The sequence below is a fragment of the Hemicordylus capensis genome, chromosome 5 (assembly GCF_027244095.1).
Source record: "Hemicordylus capensis ecotype Gifberg chromosome 5, rHemCap1.1.pri, whole genome shotgun sequence".
NCBI lineage: Eukaryota > Metazoa > Chordata > Lepidosauria > Squamata > Cordylidae > Hemicordylus > Hemicordylus capensis.
Window position 1 is genome coordinate 219,641,504 of NC_069661.1, and position 18,849 is coordinate 219,660,352.

An 18,849-nucleotide genomic window follows, 5' to 3' on the forward strand; every position below is an offset into this window, starting at 1 on the left:
AGAGAGGTCCTAGCAGCCTGGGGACAAGCCTCTGAGGGCACTGGCTACACCCCTTCCTCACGTCCTCATGCTCACGCAGGAGAAAAAGGAAGCATCCAAGGGGCAGATAAAGCCCTCCATCTGATCTAGTTGGGGTTATTCTCTCCAGTTGTCTCAAGTGTGTGGCAAGCTATCAGGTGAACGGGTGCAGAGTGCAAGTACAAGAGATGCAATAGATCAGTGCCTTATTTGGGGAGGTTTTTATAGGCAAAAACGTATCCTGAGGAATGATTGAAGAGTTTCTGCTTAATCTGAAACATAGTGCAGCGGTTCCCACCCTGGGGGCCCCCAGATGTTGCTGCACTACACCTCCCATCAGCCCCAGTAGTAGTTTAGCAACATCTGGATGCCCCCAGGTTGGGAACCACTGCACTATAGTATTTTGGAATGCTTGCTCCATATTTGGTATGGTTTAAGAATGGATTAGGCTATGTCTGGGTGTTTTATCCTTTGTGCTTTTTCTCCATTGCACTTTCTGGAAAATGGCGTGAAAAGTTCACCTTCGTCTTGGGACTTCTAAGCGCTGTTTCATAAGGGAGGAAGAGAGCTAACATTCCTTTGTTTTTGTCTCTTTTATTCCTCTGATTTGATCTGTCTCGAATCTCTCTGTATATGCTCAGATGCAATCAGAACAAGGGCAGAGCCACCACTGAGCAGCAGAGTTCAAAGAAGCTGGGCTGCCAATCAAAAGGGCTGCTGGAGCCCTCCTTGCACGTGATATCACGCGCAAAAGGGGCATGTCCCGATTGCCAGATGGCCTGGCCCGCCCCAGCCCTCCGGATCACATTCCCAGCCAGCATTTGCTTACCGCCTGCATTTATTTCCCTTTCTCTCGCTAGAGAAAGAGGAAGGTAAATTAATGCAGGCAGCCAGCAAATGCTTGCTGGGAATGCGATCTGGAGAGTTCGCATGGGCTCTCGGGAGCCCGGACTATGCCCCTTTTGCATGCGATGTCATGCACACGGCATGGCCTGGGCTCCAGAGAGCCCATGTGAGTTCTCCAGAGCTCATTTCCAGCAACATTTGCTGTCTTGTTGCATTTATTTCTCTTCCTCTCCCTTAAGCAAGGGAGAAGAAGGGAAATAAATGCTGGCTAGAATGCAATCTGGAGGATTGGAAATCGGGCCACGCCCCCTCCAGTGAAGGGAGGAGAGCTGGTCTTGTGGTAGCAAGCATGACTTTTCCCCTCAGCTAAGCAGGGTCTGGCCTAGTAGCATATGGATGGGAGACTAGACATGTGAGCACTGTAAGATATTCCCCTCAGGGGGTGGAGCCACTCTGGGAAGAGCAGAAGCTTTCAAGTTCCTTCCCTGGCTTCTCCAAGATAGGGCTGAGACAGATTCCTGCCTGCAACCTTGGAGATGCTGCTGCCAGTCTGTGAAGTCAATACTGATCCAGATAGACCAATGGTCTGACTCGTGTGTGTGTGTCCCCCGCCCCCAGGGGCCATCAGCGGAGCAGAACACAGGCTGCTGATCTGCTGGCTATGCTGCTGGATCAGAGGGGCAGCTCCTATAGTCCATTACTGTCTTGCAATGACCTGGTGGAACCATGGCGAAACGCCTTATCAGAATGATCGGCCATTTCTGAAATGCAGCCAGCTAAAGCTTCTCTTCCAAGCAGCTTAGGACAATGACTAAGTTTGAGGGGAGCATTGAAGCCCCCCAAAATGGCATAGCAAGTGAGTCTAGTAACAGCATAATTCACAAGTTAAAAAAACAAGGGAGACACCAGCAACAGCCACTGAAGACATGCTGTGTTGGGATTAGATAGGGACAATTGCTCTTGCCCTACTAAATGTAAGAGAGCCGCCACTTTGAGAGGTGCTTCTTAGCCCTGTTAGCAGGAATTGTGCATCTTATGAGACACAGAATCTAACACAGAATTTAACACTTTAAGAATTGCCACTTTAATGTTTGCAAAAGAGGGACATTTCAAAAATGTGTGGGAACCACTGTGGAGCAGGACTGCAAAGGTGCCAGAACTGAACGTGGGAAACCCAAGGTTCTCATGCTCACCTGGACATAAAGCTCAGTGAACAAAAACTTCAGGCAAATCACTGCCTCACAGAGTTGTGTAGATAGAAAGTTGGCTGCTTCTTGGAGGGAGGACAGAATAGAAATAAGTAATGTGGACACATATTTGGGAGTAAGCCCCATCCAAATCAGTGGGGCTTCCGTCTGAATAAACATGGATAGGGTCAAACTGAAAATGTCCAGATACAAAAAAAAAACCATGTTAGTAGAATGACTGGAAGCTCATTCAGGGAAGCAACAGCAAGAGAAGGCATACCCTCATCCACCTTTTGTCTGTGGGCTTCTCAGAGGGATAGGAACATAGGAAGCTGCCATATACTGAGTCAGACCATTGGTCTATCTAGCTCAGTATTGTCTTCACAGACTGGCAGCGGCTTCTCCAAGGTTGCAGGCAGGAATCTCTCTCAGCCCTGTCTTGGAGAAGCCAGGGAGGGAACTTGGAACCTTCTGCTCTTCCCAGAGCAGCTTCATCCCCTGAGGGGAATATCTTGCAGTGCTCGTACATCAAGTCTCCCATTCATAGGCAACCAGGGCAGACCCTGCTTAGCTAAGGGGACAAGTCATGCTTGCTACCACAAGACCAGCTCCTATAAAACAGGATGCTGGAATAGATAGGCCTTGGGCCTGATCCAGCATGACTGTTCTTATGTTCTTAAGTTTAGAAACTGTACAGACTCCCTAACAAGACTTCCAAAGGCCAGGGGAGGATAAGGAGCTGCCTTCTATCAACATCCTGTCCCAGTGGCAGTTCTCTGTGTTCTTGTATTCGTGCTTCAATGTTAAATTGGAAACACATGACATATGGAAAGTCCCTTAAAGATGGAGGGCTGATCCTATCCTACTTTGAAAGAAGAAAAACAATGGGACAGATAGCATAGTTCTCCATCTCCATTGTTGGATGGGACTGCCACAGGCATAACCCCTGCTAACTTGGCAAAGAGGCACCTTTTAATGTGGTGATTCTCTTTATTTAGCAGGGGGAAAGTAACTGGCCCTATCCACCCTCAGCACAGTACCTCCAGTGACTGTTGCTGGTGTCTATCTTACTTTTCTTTTTAGCTTGTGAGCCCATTGGGGACAGGGATCCATCTTATTTATTTGTTATTTCTTTGTGTAAACCACGCTGAACCATTTTTGGAAGGGTGGTATAGAAATTGAATTAATAATAATAATAATGTGGTGGGGTGGCCAAGCTGAGGCTTTTCAGATGCTGATGGATTACAATTCCCACCATTCCCAGCTGCAATTTATTGTGATCATCCCCAGTTGCAATTATGGAAGTTATAGTTCAACAACCATTGAAGAGCCTTGGGTTGGCCATGCTGGCATAAAAGTAATGCTAGCATTCTGATGTTTCTGTTGCAGGGCTTAAAATTGCATTTCATGCCCTTCTGAACCCTGTTAAACACCCCAATGTGCAAATACACTTTGGGGTGGCACAACAGGCTGGTTATCCCAGTACTGTCCTAACTTACATCCGGTCTTGAACTAAACTTTCCAGAGTTTCAGGATTCCAGATACTACAGACTGCCCCTGACAAACAGCGACAGTTGGAGCCTGTGTTCAAGCAGGCATGCCTGTGCAAAATTGCATACCTTTCATGGTTAATTCTGTGTAGAATTTGTATTTCCTTTAGGCTTGGGGAGTATGTATCCTCAAAATATTCTCCGAAAATTCTCAGGGAGAGAATATGTAGGGTGGGAATTTTGGGGAATTTCTATCGGACTTTTGAATATTCTCTGAATTTCTCTTGAAAGTCTTTTTCTTAAACACAACTGTGGGCTTTCCAGAAATGACTTTCCCCCAGCATGATCCTTATTCAGGAGAAGAAAATAAAGAAAAATCAACAGTGGCCAGTGAAGGGGACAGAAACAATTTAAACTTCTTGGAGTGTTGCTTGCTGCACAAGAATCACTCCACAAGCAGCTGATTTTATATTTAATTTTATAACCAAGTTTGAACAAGTTTATAACCGCTCATACTCAGGAATTACAAACATACTTAGATTCGTACAAAGTAGATTGGGGACTAGTAGCAGCGCTCAGTGAATGAAGGGTTGTTGATGTAATGAATACCTATTCATGACTCTTCCTTTTGGTTTGCAAAATAACTTTCAGCTGAGTTAGAAAACTTAACATTGTCTAACTCTAGGTTACAGAAAGATTTGTTTCAAAAATGATTTTGTTCATAAACTTGCTTATAAAATTAGATTCTATCAGCCATTTGTGCACACTTTAAAAAAAAGTCTCAGTTCATTTGGGTCTTTTTTCCTATGTATGATCCTTAAGGTATTTTTCTGGTGGTCTGCTCGCTCTGTTTCTTTCTGTCTGCTCGCTCTGTATTTTTTGGTGGTCTGCTCGCTCTGTCTCCAAGGATCCAGCTATAGCTTTCGGAATTATTCTTGTGTGAAGAATAATTATCTTAAGCATTCTCCTCCCCTCCAGGTGAAGAATATTTTAAAAAACCAAAAACAGTGGCTGTAGAATATTCTTGTCCATGTCTAGTTCAAATTTGTATTGGTGAAGACTCCATTTGTCTCAGAAATCATCCCCCTATCCTCTGCTATGCTGTTGTTTTCAGAGTGATGTCAGGAAAGTAGCTAAGATTCCTCTGCACTTCACCTGCCCTGCATGTAACATGGAAATCTCCATCCTCCTTCACCAAAGCACCAAAAGATACCTGCAGAGGTCACTAGAGAAGTATGGGAAGGTAGCAGTACAGCTTGATGGGCAAGTTGACCTTAAATCTAAAGCTTACATGACTAGAAATATAAGCATCTCTTCATCTTACAGCATATCTTGTTATTTCTGATTGGCTAAGGACTGCAACATTTTCCACTGGTTATTTTTGTGTGTCCATGTTGGTCTAGAAACAGGAAATGCAAACCATGAAGGAGAAACAAAAACACCTCTAGGTGATAAGTTTAAGCTTTGGTGGCTATTACCAGGGAATTCTGTAGGATCTACTTCAAAGGTATGTGGAAACAACAGTGCTGGAAGTCAAATGGAATTGGTTTTGCTAATTTATTCCCCTTTACTCCCCCTCTGCCCTTTGCTAAGGGGTAATATACAGAGGCCCTTGGGAGTTTTTCTTTTGGGTGGTGCCTTGAATGTCTTTAATGCTTCCAAAATAAATGATAGCAACAAGTGTTAAAAACACTGCAGAGATGGTATCCTGGTTCCCCTCAGAGGTGGCTCTCAGAAGCAGCAGTTAAGGTGTTTGGGCTGCAGGGTGGCCCTTCCCTAAGGTGAGGTGAGCAGATTACTGGAGCACCAAGGAGGCAGCAAGATGCCCTTCTGCAAAAAGGGGTGGCGAGTGGAGAGGCAGCATTTGCCACTCTGACATATAGAGGCATTGAGCCACCGCTGGTAGGCTGTACCACTACAGCCTGCATGTTGGAACTCAAACAAGATTTTTTGCCATGCAAACAAAAAAATCCTTTCAGATGGAAAACTCGATGTCACCTTCTTCATGCTATGCTATGCTATTTTCTGTGTGTGGGGAGCCCCCCCCCCCCCCCGACCACCACCACCGAGGGATCATTCTAGGCTAAGAGATTTCACCTGCAGTCTGAAGTGGTACAGTCTAGACACCCTATCTACTGTTTGTCAGTAGGCCTCAGATTTTTGTACATCCATGTGCAGGAATATAATGTATAATACTAGTTTATCCTTTTAGGGGGTATGGGGAGGTAAACATAATTCCATAGTTCTCCTCTTGCCTTTGGTCCCTATCGGCTTTGATGCCAGATCCAAAGCTGAGGCCCAGATTGGCTTGTTACTTGTCCTTCTCTGTACCAAAATAGAGGTGATAGTGGCAGCCATTTCATATATCCACCCTGTCCATATAGAAAGTGCAAGGACAGGGAAGAATCTATTGTTAACCTCAAAAGGAGTATGAGGCTGAGGAGAGGTGAGTCCTTTCCCACTTTCTCTTCACATGGTCCATTGCCTGAATTCCCTTTTTACCCAGTTTGGCTTTGATACTCAGCTTTGATACTTTGATGCTTTGGCTTTGATACTCCAAGATGGGGGGGGGGCGGACTGGCAGGGGCAATGGAATGAAGTGGGGAGCAAGGCAAGAAAGTGTTCATCTCCCCACACCTGCATACTCCTTTTGATGTTAAAATTAGACATTCTCCACTCACCACCTTATATGTGAACAGAGCAGACACATGAACTGTCTCTGTCACTTCTCTGGCCCTCAGTACTGGCCCCAATGTGTGGTTTCCTCTTTCCTACCAAGCTGCAGACCTCATAAAAACCTATAAAGATAGAAATAGATCTTTGAGCTCACACCTCAGCTGAGAGGTGACTGGTTTGTTATGCTTCTAGAAGAGGCCAGGTCTCTGCTTTATAGGAGGTCTTGAAATGGACACCTGCCCTCCTTTACTTTTTACTTGCGTCTAGCATCCTGCTTCAGAAGATAAGGGCAGTGTTAAGGTTGCCATGTTGGTTGGTTGGTTGGTTTATGAAGTACATTTTTATACCGCCTCATACAGAAGTACTTGGACGTTCACAGTCTAAAAATTGCTTGGGACTTGCCCACCTTTGCCAACTTTTCTTCTTAAGGTTCTTGTGCCTTTAATGGCCTCCTAACAGAGAGAAATTCAGCAGGCAGTTTTTCATATGGGGCTTTTAAATCCCTTTAACTTTCATCTCCTCCAGGATGGAGAGGGTGCGTTCACATATCAGTCAGATTTACCCCCAAGTCCCTGTGATTTATTGGGGAGCACTTCACACACAATTTGTTCACACACAATTCAGGTTTTTCACAGCATGTTAAGAGTGTAGCCCGATATATATCTGAAGTTTAAAAAATCCAATATTTGTGTTGATTTTGGGGGACAATTTCGAGTTCACAGTAAAGCCTCCCAGTAAACTCTCACTAAAGCCTCCCAGGTGAAACCTTTCCCTGTCAGTCAACTATTAAACCAGGCATCTAGCATTTTTCTTTGTTTCTAGGAGCCAGACTGCCCGGGGTGGACTTAGCACTTGCAGCCAGCAACACCATCTGTTTCATAGAGAGGGCAGCTGACCACACACCCCCAGCAACACCCTCTGCTCCATGGGGGTGGCCCTTCCCTGAGATTATCAGGGAACAAGTGAGGCAAAACAGTCTCCTTCCCCCTGCCTTTTTGAAAAAGGGGAAAGCTGGAGAAGAGGGTGCACCTAGGGGTGGGGGGAGGCATTTGCCCCTTGCCTCGGACTCACAAAGAACTGGAGCCGCTGCTTGCCCACTCCTCTTCCCAGTCACATCTGTCTCACTTAGGCAATGGATGAATGCAAGCAGGAGGAAGGATGAGCAACAATAGTGGTGTCAGGTTGCTGATGCCTCTTCCTGATTATGTCGGCCCATCACCTGCCTGAGCCAGTCAGACACAACCAGGAGGAAGAGTGAGCAACTAAAACAGAGGCAGGTCACTCTTTCCTCTTCCTGGTTGTGTCCATCTGGCTCAAGCAGGGCAAATGCTGCCAGGAGGAGGAGGGAGCAATCCACTCCCACTTTGTTTGTTGACGTCTCCTCCTGACTGCATCAGTCCATCACCTGCTTGGGCAAAACTGACATGACCAGGGAGCAACCCACCCTTGCTTGGGTTGCTCACTCCCCCTTGTTGCATAGGCCCATTGCCTGGCTCAGGCATCACACTGAGATTTCCAGGCAACACAGCAAGCTGGTTGTCAAACCCTGTATTGAAGGCACAGGAGGAGAAAAGCTGGCCTACCTCCATCACTGAGAAAGTGCTTTTGCAGCATAGTAGCTAAGAAATGAGCTGCAAATAAGGAAGCCTTTCAAGACTCACTATGAACTCCATAGATAGCCTTAGGCTAACTACTCTTTCTCGGCCAGTTCCACAGCAATATGAGAATAAGAGGACTCCTGCCCCACTGTACAGGGTTGTTGTAAGTGTTAAAGCAAGATAATGTATGTGAAGCAAACACTCAGAAGGGCTATACAGATTTCAGTGGTGTTATTCTCACTGCACAAAAAAACAAATGAGGGAAGGTATGTTCTAGGTATAGGGCAATAGGAGAGTGTCAACACATTCTGAAGTCAGTGGAAGTGCCTAGACCACACTGCCATTCCTGACTAGGGCTCTTTCCATTCCCATTCATCATCCTCTCATCCCATTCATTGATGTTTAATTCTGAATCAGATTTTAGTCCCTGTAGCTCAGTCTTTTCTGCGCTGACTGGCAGCAGCCCCAGTGTTTTAGGAGGGGCTCTTTTGCAGCTCTAGTTGGAGATGCCACGGATTGAAGCTGGGACCTTCTGCATGCAAAGCAGATGCTCTACCACTGAGCTGCAACCTCACCCCACACCTCTCTTGTCCTGGGACTGCCATGTTAGAAATGAGACTTCTGTACACAATACTGCACCTTCCCATTTACAAAGACGAGATCTGGTGCATATAACATAAATAATGTGTGCTGATTTAGCATACCTAGTCTACACATTTGTAATCTGCAGACATTTTGCAGTTCTCCTAAACCTCTTCTGTTTGTGTTTTCCTCTGTTTTGACATTGAATATCAGTATTGCTCAATAATCATCCTAGCAGTGCTCCCTGATTCTGTGAGCTAACAGAGGATGAATCCCTTGCTCTGCATTTTTAAAACTGTCTTCTGCATGCTACAACACATTTTTTAGTCTTTAAACTTCCATAAGACTCTTTTTTGCTTTTGTCTTCAGTAAGTCACACTCAGAGTGCTTTATCTCAAGGTTGGATATCACTCTGCACCAAGGTAATCCATGTGCTGTGCTAAGAATAAATTGCACAGATTAAGCACATTTGCAGCTATTTACTTGAATAACTCATTCAGCTTCCATGATTTGGTTCTTATAAAGGTCTGGCATTCTTTGACCATGAAAAGAGAGATAGGGGGCTAAAGGGAAGCTTTAGAAATGGGTACCCTTTTCTTTCACCTCTGAGTAATCACATTTGTAAAATTCAGGAGATATTACCATATTTACCCAAATCCAGGACAAGGTTTCCCCCCAGTTCTTTCCTGTTAAATATGGGAGGGTCATTTTAAATTCAGTTCTCTTACTTTTAGGCAAATACTGGTATAGACTTTTAAGGAATCTTTAAAGGAATCACCTTAAATTCAGAGTTTTCTATTGGGGTAAAAAAGGTCCACTTTTTTTTTAGTTTTTTGAGTGTCATAGAAGCATTGCTCCTGGATATGCACACTTATTCCACTGTTGAGTTGCCAGTTCACAATCCAGATGTCATACACCTTCCTTTGAATCTCGTGGGCATTTTCCGGTCTACGGGATTTTCTGGACTATGATACAAAGTGTAACGGAATGAGCAGAGGCGTATCTAGGGAAAATAGCACCTAGGGCAAGCACTGAAATTGCGCCCCCTGTCCAAACATCTGACACCCATCTTTCAGATAACTTTACCATAATATCAGCTGAAAAATACAAGTCAAGCTCATTAATCTTTTAATATTTCAAAAACTATTTAGCAGTGGACGTAGCCAGACCAAAAAATGCTGGAAAACTACAAATTTCAGTATGCTGGGGCTCATGAAATACCCAAATACTATGTGGAGGTGTACTTGGAAAACTAAACAGAAGTGCCTGTCTAATTCTCTACTATGCATTGTAGCATCACTATTACGTAAGTTTTAAAAATAAATGGAGAATTTGGCTTTTCCCACATACTCTGAAAATAATTAAAGGATATGAAGAGTAAACCGTGTCACTGCTTGGAATATATTCTAGTATTTCAGAAAGACAGTTAAAATGAGAGAAAGAGAGCAAGAAACTCCCAATGGCCTTAATACTAAGGATTTCACACAGATTCAAAGACAAACTCTCCATTAAATAGCCATATTATTAAGGCATCACATTTAACTCACTTATCACAAGAAGCAAATGAATACAATCCTAGCTCATAAGCTTCAGCTCAGTATTCACAAGCCCTGATTCTCTGTACATAGTTACAAACTAAATATGTGTACAGTGACTTATATTATTATTATTTATTTTTTTACTTGTAGCCCCTTTGGGGGGCTTCTTAAAGGCTGTGGGGGGGTCTGTAAAGGTTCCCCCTCTCCGCGCTGGCCTCTAGGGCCTCACAGGGACCATTTGAGCATGCGTCCTGGCCATTTTTTAAAAAAAAAAATATATATATATATATTTTTTTTTAAATGGCCGCTAAAAACAAAATGGCTGCCGCGCATGCTCAAATGGCCTCTGTGAGGCCTGGCCTGGCTTAGGGCCTCACAGAGGCCGTTTGAGCATGTGCAGTGGCCATTTTGTTTTTGGTGGCCATTTTTTTAAAAAAATTAATTTTAGAAAATGGCACCCCCCTTCAAGTGGCGCCCGGGGCATGTGCCCTGCCTGCCCCAGCCTAGATACACCCCTGGGAATGAAGCAGTGGTTTGAAACTGTGAGTGCAGCGATTCTCAAGCAGTATTACCTGTATATGCAACGGGACATGGTTTTGCCTGTCCATATTGCCTGTCACTGCAACAGTTTTTCCAGGCAGGGAGCTTCCATATTCCACCTCTGGAATGCATCCACTGGCCCCTCCTCCACCTCAGTTTCAGGCCAGTGGGGTTGTGGAGAGAGCGCAGGGTTGCTGATATGACGGAACTTGTTTTTTAAAATAATAATAATAATTGGTGCACTTGGGCAAATCCACTAGCAGGGGGGCGCCATTCCAAAACAATGCCTTTTGTTATTGCAGACGTGCGCAAGGCAAGCAAATATATATATATTTAAAAATGCAATGGAGAAGGAGGGAGGAGGCAGAGGGAAGGCAAGTGCTCCTCCAGTGAAAGCGAGCAATCTGAAGACGTGGGGGGCAGGGCAAGCTGCCCAGGAGGAGGTCTGGTCTCTGTGCCCCCCCCCCCCGCATGAGCAAGAGCAGCGGCTCCTCTGGGACTGGCAGTCGCGGGCTTTCTCTAACCCGGGCTGTCACTGCAACCACCGCTTCCTCTCCCCGTCAGTGCCAGGCTGACAGAGGGGCTCCAGAAAAGTGGCTTTGCAAGGGGGAGGAGGGGGCACAAAAGGGAGGGCAGCCCCCCCCCCACAAGGAGCCATTTGGAAGAAGAGCAAAATCAGTCTGGTAACAGTATTTCATGGACGGAACTGAGAGGGGCTGTAAAATCAACCAGTCCTTGCACTGCTATTGCATTTGGGATGGCACGGAAGTAAATGATTTAGTTAAATGGGCTTCCTCTTCAGAAAAGTGCCAGGGAACACACTTTTGGCAGGGATAGGGGTCGAAGGGAGCCTCTTGCCCACCACCACCACCATAAGCAGCGACCACCCCCTCGCTTCCCCCACCACAACATTTATTTTATTTATTGTTTATTTTATTGTTAAATTTATAACCCACCTTTCATTAAGAAAACCCCAAAGCGGCTCACAATAAAATCTAAAAACAAGGTTATAAAAAAGACACATTAAACCACTGAGCTAAAAAATATAAAAACAAATCTGATTAAAAAATATTTTTTTAAAAAAATTAAAATAATAATTATAATTATAATATGAAAATAAGTGTCCACACTGCAACACGCTGCAAGCATAAATAACATGACAAGCCTCCCTACAAGGGAAAAATACAGCTACTTCCCTGCAACACTTTTGCCACATTATAGGTCAATTACGAAACAATTAAATCCGAAACAGGTCATGGGAAATATGAACGGTACCCTGCTGACAACGAAACTACACCGATGTCGTAACATGGGCAAAATGGCGGGGCACTTAGTGAACATGTAACGAAACTGCTACAGCACGTAATCTGGAAAATGCCCTGATGCAGCAGGAGACAAGGCGCATTCCCTCACTGATCCTTTCATCCACCGTCCTTCCAGGGGTGTAGTTATAAGTGAGCGAATGGCAGCAACACCCCTCCCTATTTTCTTCATTATCTCCCTCACTCTGAGGAGCCGCAGAAGAGAAGAGTGAACATGGCCCCCTCTTCCCTAGCTACGCCCCTGCTCTCTTCCTTACCTGCTGGTGAAACCCATGGAATTCTTGCCACAGCTGGTGGATAAGAAAGGTTGGTAGATACAAGAATGGATATGAGGAATCATGGTCACCTTCTTTCCTTTGTATCAGGAAATTTAAATAAACATGTCTAGTGTTTGGACAGCAAGCTGGTAACCCTATCCCATTGTGACCTCTGATTAAACAGGTTTTACAGACTTTTGCAGTGCTTTAAAAACCTCCAAAACTTGTTTAATTAGAGATGATGGTGAGATGAAAGAACTAGCTGTGTACATCACAGGAAGCAAGGCTTCTGTTGAACCTCCTTTAATTCTCTAGAAAACTATTGGCTGCCTCCTGCCTAAGAATCAATGCTTTCAGATGGGAGGACATAAGCTGACGCCTGGCACTACAACTAGCTATTTTTTAAAAAGAATTTAATCTTTAAAAACAAGGATTCTGCTGAAAGAACAGGAGGTTGTAGCCCTGCCGTCTTGAGTGGACCTTCCCATCCGTACAGTCCGCAGAAATCTCACTAAGTCAGGGGTTCTGAAACTTGGGCCCCCAGATGTTGAACTCCCATCATCCCCAGACACAAGGACCTTTGATGATGGGAGTTGTACTCCTCCTCCATTGAACATTAGCTGCATTTCCATCTAAGGGTCAAACTATACCTAGCATGTGATCAGATCATATAATTTTAGATTTGGAAGGAGCCTTAAAGGTCTACTAGACCAATCCCTTGTTCAGAGGAGGGAAAATGCTGCAGCATTCCTGATAGACAGCCATGGAGCCTCTGTATGGAAACCTCCAGACATTTTGATTTATACTCAATACACAATTGTGTCTGTGTATATGTTTTGAAATGTAACTTGAGAAGTGATGCTGTGTTTAACCTGTCTCCCTAGAGCAGGGCCACACACTTCAGCCCAACCGCTGGTTTTGGACCAACTCCCATTATCCCCAGCTACAGTGGCCAATAGTCAGGGATGATGGGAGTTGTAGTCCAACATCTACAGGAGGGCCGAAGTTATGTAGCCCTGCCCTAGGGCCATCTTCCCCCATGTAAATGGGATTAGAAGCTGGGATTAGGTGGCACTGTTCTACTACAGAGGCTTCATTCCTACCTCTTAGGTAGATTCCATATAGTGTCACTTGGAGATGGTTGCTCTGCAATGTGAGAGTTAATGTATGGGGTTCCACAAGGCTCCACACTGTCTCCAGTGCTACTTGGCAAAGCAGTTCCCCTGCTAACTTGGCAAAGAGGCACCTTTTAACATGGTGATTCTCTTCTTTATTTAGCAGGGGTGGAGTAACTGGCCCTTTCCACCCCCAGCACAGTACCTCCAGTGACTGTTGCTGGTGTCTATCGAGTTTATTTTTAGATTGTGAGCCCTTTGGGGACAGGGAGCCATCTTATTTATTTGTTAATTCTCTGTGTAAACAGCCCTGAGCCATTTTTGGAAGGGCGGTATAGAAATTGAAATAATTACACACACACACACACACACACACACACACACACACACATATCCTGGGTGTGCCTTGGAATGTTCGTCCCGGCGGCCCAGCTGATTGGCTGGGCGGCATAGGCACCTGATTGGCTGGCGCACCCAAGAGAATTGGCTGGCTGGACAGATGTGAGGCGGCGGGCCTGGCCTGGCCACGGATGCAAGGTGGTGGCAGTGGGCCCGGCCCAGCCACGTATGTGAGGCAGCGGTGGTGGGCTCAGCAGTGGGGTGGTGGTGGTCGGCTCAGCCCGGCCGCGGGGTGACGAGGTGGTGGCAGGCCCAGCCGAGCCACGGGGCAGCGACGCGACAGGTCCGGCCGCAGCACTCGGCCTGGCCGGAGACTGGGGCAGGTGGGAGGGGGGAGAGAGGTAGCCAGCCCCAAAGAGTGAACAGATGCTCTGTGAGGGGGTCGACTAGTAATAATAATAATAATATGCTTTAATATCTACATGAAATCACTGAGAGTTCATCAGATTTGGTCCAGAGTCTGATCAATATGCTAATGACACCCAAATCTATTTCTCCTTATCAATTTCATCAGGAAATGGCATAACTGCCCTAAATGCCTGTCTGGAGGTGATGATGGGCTGGATGAGGGATAACAAACTGAAGTTTAATCCAAATAAGACAGAGATACTGATTGTGGGGGGTCAAGGCCGAGAGATTATTTAGATCTGTCTGTTCTTGATGGGGTTACACTCCCCCTGAAAGATCAGGTACATAGCTTGGGAGTGTTCCTGGATCCCAAACTCTCTCTGGTTTTTCAGGTTGAGGCAGTGGCAAGGAGTGCTTTTTATCAGCTTTGGTTGATATGTCAGCTCTGCCCATTTATGGAGGTAAATGACCTTTAAAAAGTAGTACATCTGCTGGTAACCTCCAGACTTGACTACTGTAATGCACCCTACGTGGGGCTGCCTTTGTACATAGTCCGGAAACTACAACTGGTACAGAATGTTGCTGCCAGGCTGGCCTCTGGGACAACCCGAAGGGACCATATAATAGACTCTGAAAAAATTGCACTGGCTGCCAATAGGTTTCTGCCACGTCCCTGGTCTCTCCGCAGCCATTCTCTTGTTTTTCTTCTCCCTCTCACCTTTTTGAGGGGAGGGGGTTGGGTTCACCCCAGTCCTCCTCCTCCAGGCTCCTTGGGGTCACTGTGGCAGTCTCTCTCTGGAGGTCTCCACCACTCGCGCTCCAGCTGCCCCTCATCACTGGCAAAGCCTGCCTTAAATCCCTCCTGACACCTGATGCATCCACGCCCCCCGCTAATTGGACCCCCGCCCTGCCATATCAGGCTGCTCTCACCCATATCCCCTTCAGCTGTGCCTCTGTCCGCTGCTGCCTCCCTCCTCATTTGCCCCCACCCTTCCCCCGGCCCCTCTAGCCAAGCTCTTTGGTCTTGCAGCATCTCAGCTGACCACTCCTCGGGCTGCTCCGCCTGGCTGCCTGCCCCACCTGGGGCCTCTCTGGCCTTGGCTGCCGAAGGAACGCCGGTCCTGGTAAGGCTGGCGGGGGCCCCCACCGTGAAATACAAAATGCTGGTCATTACCTACAAAGCCCTGAATGCCTTGGGTCCAGGGTACTTAAGAGAGCTCATCCTTTGTCATGAACCCTGCCACCTATTAGGATCATCTGGGGAGGTCTGGTTACAGTTGCCACTGGCTCATCTGGTGGCGACTCAGGGCCGGGCCTTTTCTGTGGCTGCCCCAGGGCTTTGGAATGTACTCCCTGTCAAAATAGCTTCTTCATCCCTGCTTGCTTTTAAAAGGAGCCTTAAGACACAACTGTTTCCTCAGGCTTTTAATTAAAACTAATTTTGAACTCTTCCATTGTTTCGCTCCCTGAAATTGTTTTCATTGTTTTATTCTGTGTATTGTTTTTAATTGCTTTTATTATGTGAAAGTGTTTTAATTGTTGTAACTTGGATTGTGTACACCACCTGGAGATATAAATCAGGCAGTATATAAATATGATAATAAATAAATAAATGCCCTCCTTGAAGCTGCTGGTGGGGGAATACTGGGGGGGAGGGATATACAAAAATGTTACGGGTACATATGCTTCTCCCCCAGCAGAGCTAACAGGAACTTGAGGGGAGGCAGTTTAGATAAAGGATAAAACATGCAGGAGCATGAATTGTCCCCTTTACTAAGCAGGGTCTGCCCTGGTTTGCATTTGAATGGGAGACTGCACATGAGCTATTCTCCTTAGGGGATGGGGCTACTCTGGGAGGAGCATCTGCCTGCAGAATGTTCCAAGATCCCTCCTTGACATCTCCATATAGGGCTGAGAGAGACTTTTGCCTGTAACCTTAGAGAGAAGGTTAGTGTAGAAAATACTGAGCTAGATGGACCAATGGTCCGACTCGGTAGAAAGCAACTTCCTACGTTCCCATGATTTAGGGTTGCACAACTTCAGCCCCTCTACAGATGCTGGAACTCCTGACTAGTGGCCACTGGCTGGGGAAGATGGGAGTTCTAGTCCAACAAGAGCTGCAGGGCTGAAATTGTGCAGCCCTGGATTAGATTCTCCTTTCCCCAGGATTACTGCTCTAATGAAACTTGTAGTCCCTTACAGTTGCTTTTAAGGACAAATTAAAACTCCAGGGCATATGATCATAGATCTCCTGCCATCCCTTGGTGCTCACAGCACAACCAGATAACAAATCAGTTTCAGCTCTTTCAAGCTGTATACTGGTACTCCTGCTCTCATATATTGGAGCGCATATTATCATTTTGTTTGTTTGTTTGTTCGTCATTTCTATACTGCCCTATATAAACTCTCAGGGCGGTTTACAATTCAATCAAACAACAACCAAAACCTAAAAATTATATAAACAGATTAAAAATTGCCATAAATAAAACTTTGAAACCTTAAACGCTTTAAAACATTGTAAACTAAAAGCCTGATAAAACAGGTGTGTTTTCAAAAGTCGTTTAAAAACAACCAGAGATGTGGAGATTCTGATTTCATTTGGGAGTGTATTCCGGAGCCTCAAGGCAACCCAAGAGAGGGCCTGGTTTTGGGCACCCCATTTATTCTTTTAAAAGCAGAGCAGCATCACAGATATGACACACTCAAAGCAAAGTTACTCCCCGCTCCCTGTTATGTGACTTGGATCTGGTACAACTTCCTTTGAATCAGAACTTGTGGGATCAGCCTGCAAAGATTAATATGCGGTTAAGAGCATACCTCTCATCTGATCATACAGTTATCACCTAAATTAGAAAGGAAGAAGCACTCCATTCTCTGTTGTTCTCTCTGCTTCCAGCTTCTGCAGATGGTGTAACTAAAACAATACACTCACCAGAAGGGCCTGCCAGGCCCAGCCTAACCTGCCATTTAAAACTTGAAAGCGTTCTGTTTAAGGACTGGCCCTTTCAACTGGATTCCTGTTGGTGCTTTTATGGTGATTTGCGGTTCCACACACTTTAAGAATGATGAACGGGGAAGCAGCAGTTGGGTTTGCAGCTGGAAGAACAGTGGTGTGCCACGCACCCCCAAGCGTCCCAGCTGCAGAGAAGCTGTGGGTCATGACAGCGGGCATACACATTGCCACGTGTTGCAAAACAAGAAGGAAGGAATAAAAGCAGATGTAAGAAAAGCCTGGGAGGAGCATGGAGAGGAGGGCCAAAAGAGCTCCCAAGCCAAAAAGTTGAAGTCTCAGAAGAAAACCGAACTTCAAAATCCCAGCTGCACACAGGCAGGGAGGGAGAGGGTGCACACGTGGAGGGGGAGAGGAGGACGCCCAGCCAGGCTTGGCGCCTGAAATAAGATCAGGCACAAGACAACGAGGGAGAGAGGAGGGGAGACAAAGAGGCAGCAAGCTAGAGTGAAACCCTGGAAAGAAAGAAAAAACATAAATCACTCCCTTGTCTGTCCAATGACACTTTTAAACAGACACAGTTATGGAATTCCTTCCTTCACTGCTCTCCTGAGTCTGATTTAAAAACACAAAAAAAGTTTTACACACAGTGTTATGTTTCTGAGCCAGCTGTGTGATGTGGCCGATTTAGGATTGCCACTTGGCTGTTCATTTTTCGTTCCCCCTGAGCTTATTTTACCTTCTGTTTTTTCTCCCCTTCCCCATTAAACGTCATTGCTAATCAGTGGGCAGTTTAAACATTTAATCTGATTAAATGAACTCATGTATGCAAAAGAGCAATGAGAGGTTGTCTCTCCCTGTCTGCTGAACATGTGCACAATGTGGGCGGGGAATCTATAATACTAAGAAAAAATAGCCTGCCAGAAAGGAAAGAAGCTATGAAATCCTATCAGTGCAACCAAATTTGTTTCTTTTTGGCACAGAACACAAGTTCTGCTGCAGATATATAGCTGCGGGGGGGGGGGGGGCTTGATAAATGTCACTCATCTTAGTGAAGCTCTGTTAGTGTCCCTCAAAATTCCTCAAATAGTTTGCCCAAACAAGAGCTGCCACTTGCCTTAAATCTCTCTTTAGACAACTGAGATATAGATGTAAAAACAGCCTGGAGAAATATCATCAGTACTTATCAAGATTGCCACAAAATTCCTTTCACCTAAGCAGCAACTACTATATTTTCCTAAAATATCACTCTAGGCAAAATCTGGGTGGCCATTTAAGTCCAACAGCAAGCTTACCTACCTCTCTGTAAGTGTCTTGGCATATCAGTTGCTCTGAGAGATGCAGTACCTGCAAAGGAATACCTGGTGCTCCTCTGTTGACACTGTCTGTCTATAAGGTCCTCTATGCCCACCATCTCTGTCTTTCTGACTCAGAGATCCGACATGTAATAGTAGGCCTAAACTCTAGACCGTTCTCATGACCGAAAGCTGGATAGGAGAGAGGAGAGCTGGTCTTGTGGTAGCAAGCATGACTTGTCCCCATAGCTAAGCAGGATCTGCCCTGGTTACATATGAATGGGAGACTAGAAATGCAAGCACTTTAAGATATTCCCCTCAGGAGATGGAGCTGCTCTAGGAAGAGCAGAAGATTTCAGGATCCCTCCCTGGCTTCTCCAAGATAGGGCTGAGAGAGACTCCTGCCTGCAACCTTGGAGAAGCCACTGCCAGTCTGTGAAGACAATACTGAGCTAGATAGACCAATGGTCTGACTCAGCCAGACAAGCTCCAAGCCCTGTGCGCACTCCCAAGAAATGGTTGTGTGTCAGCAAAAATTGAGGTAAGAGGAGGGGGTCATGATTGTGTGCTAGCCCCGATCTGGGTAGGACAGCATTGGCCAACCCACATTGTGTACCCAGCACTGTATCAAGAGTGATGGGAAAGCACATCCCACACCATCCTACCCAGATCACAGCTAGCAGCACAT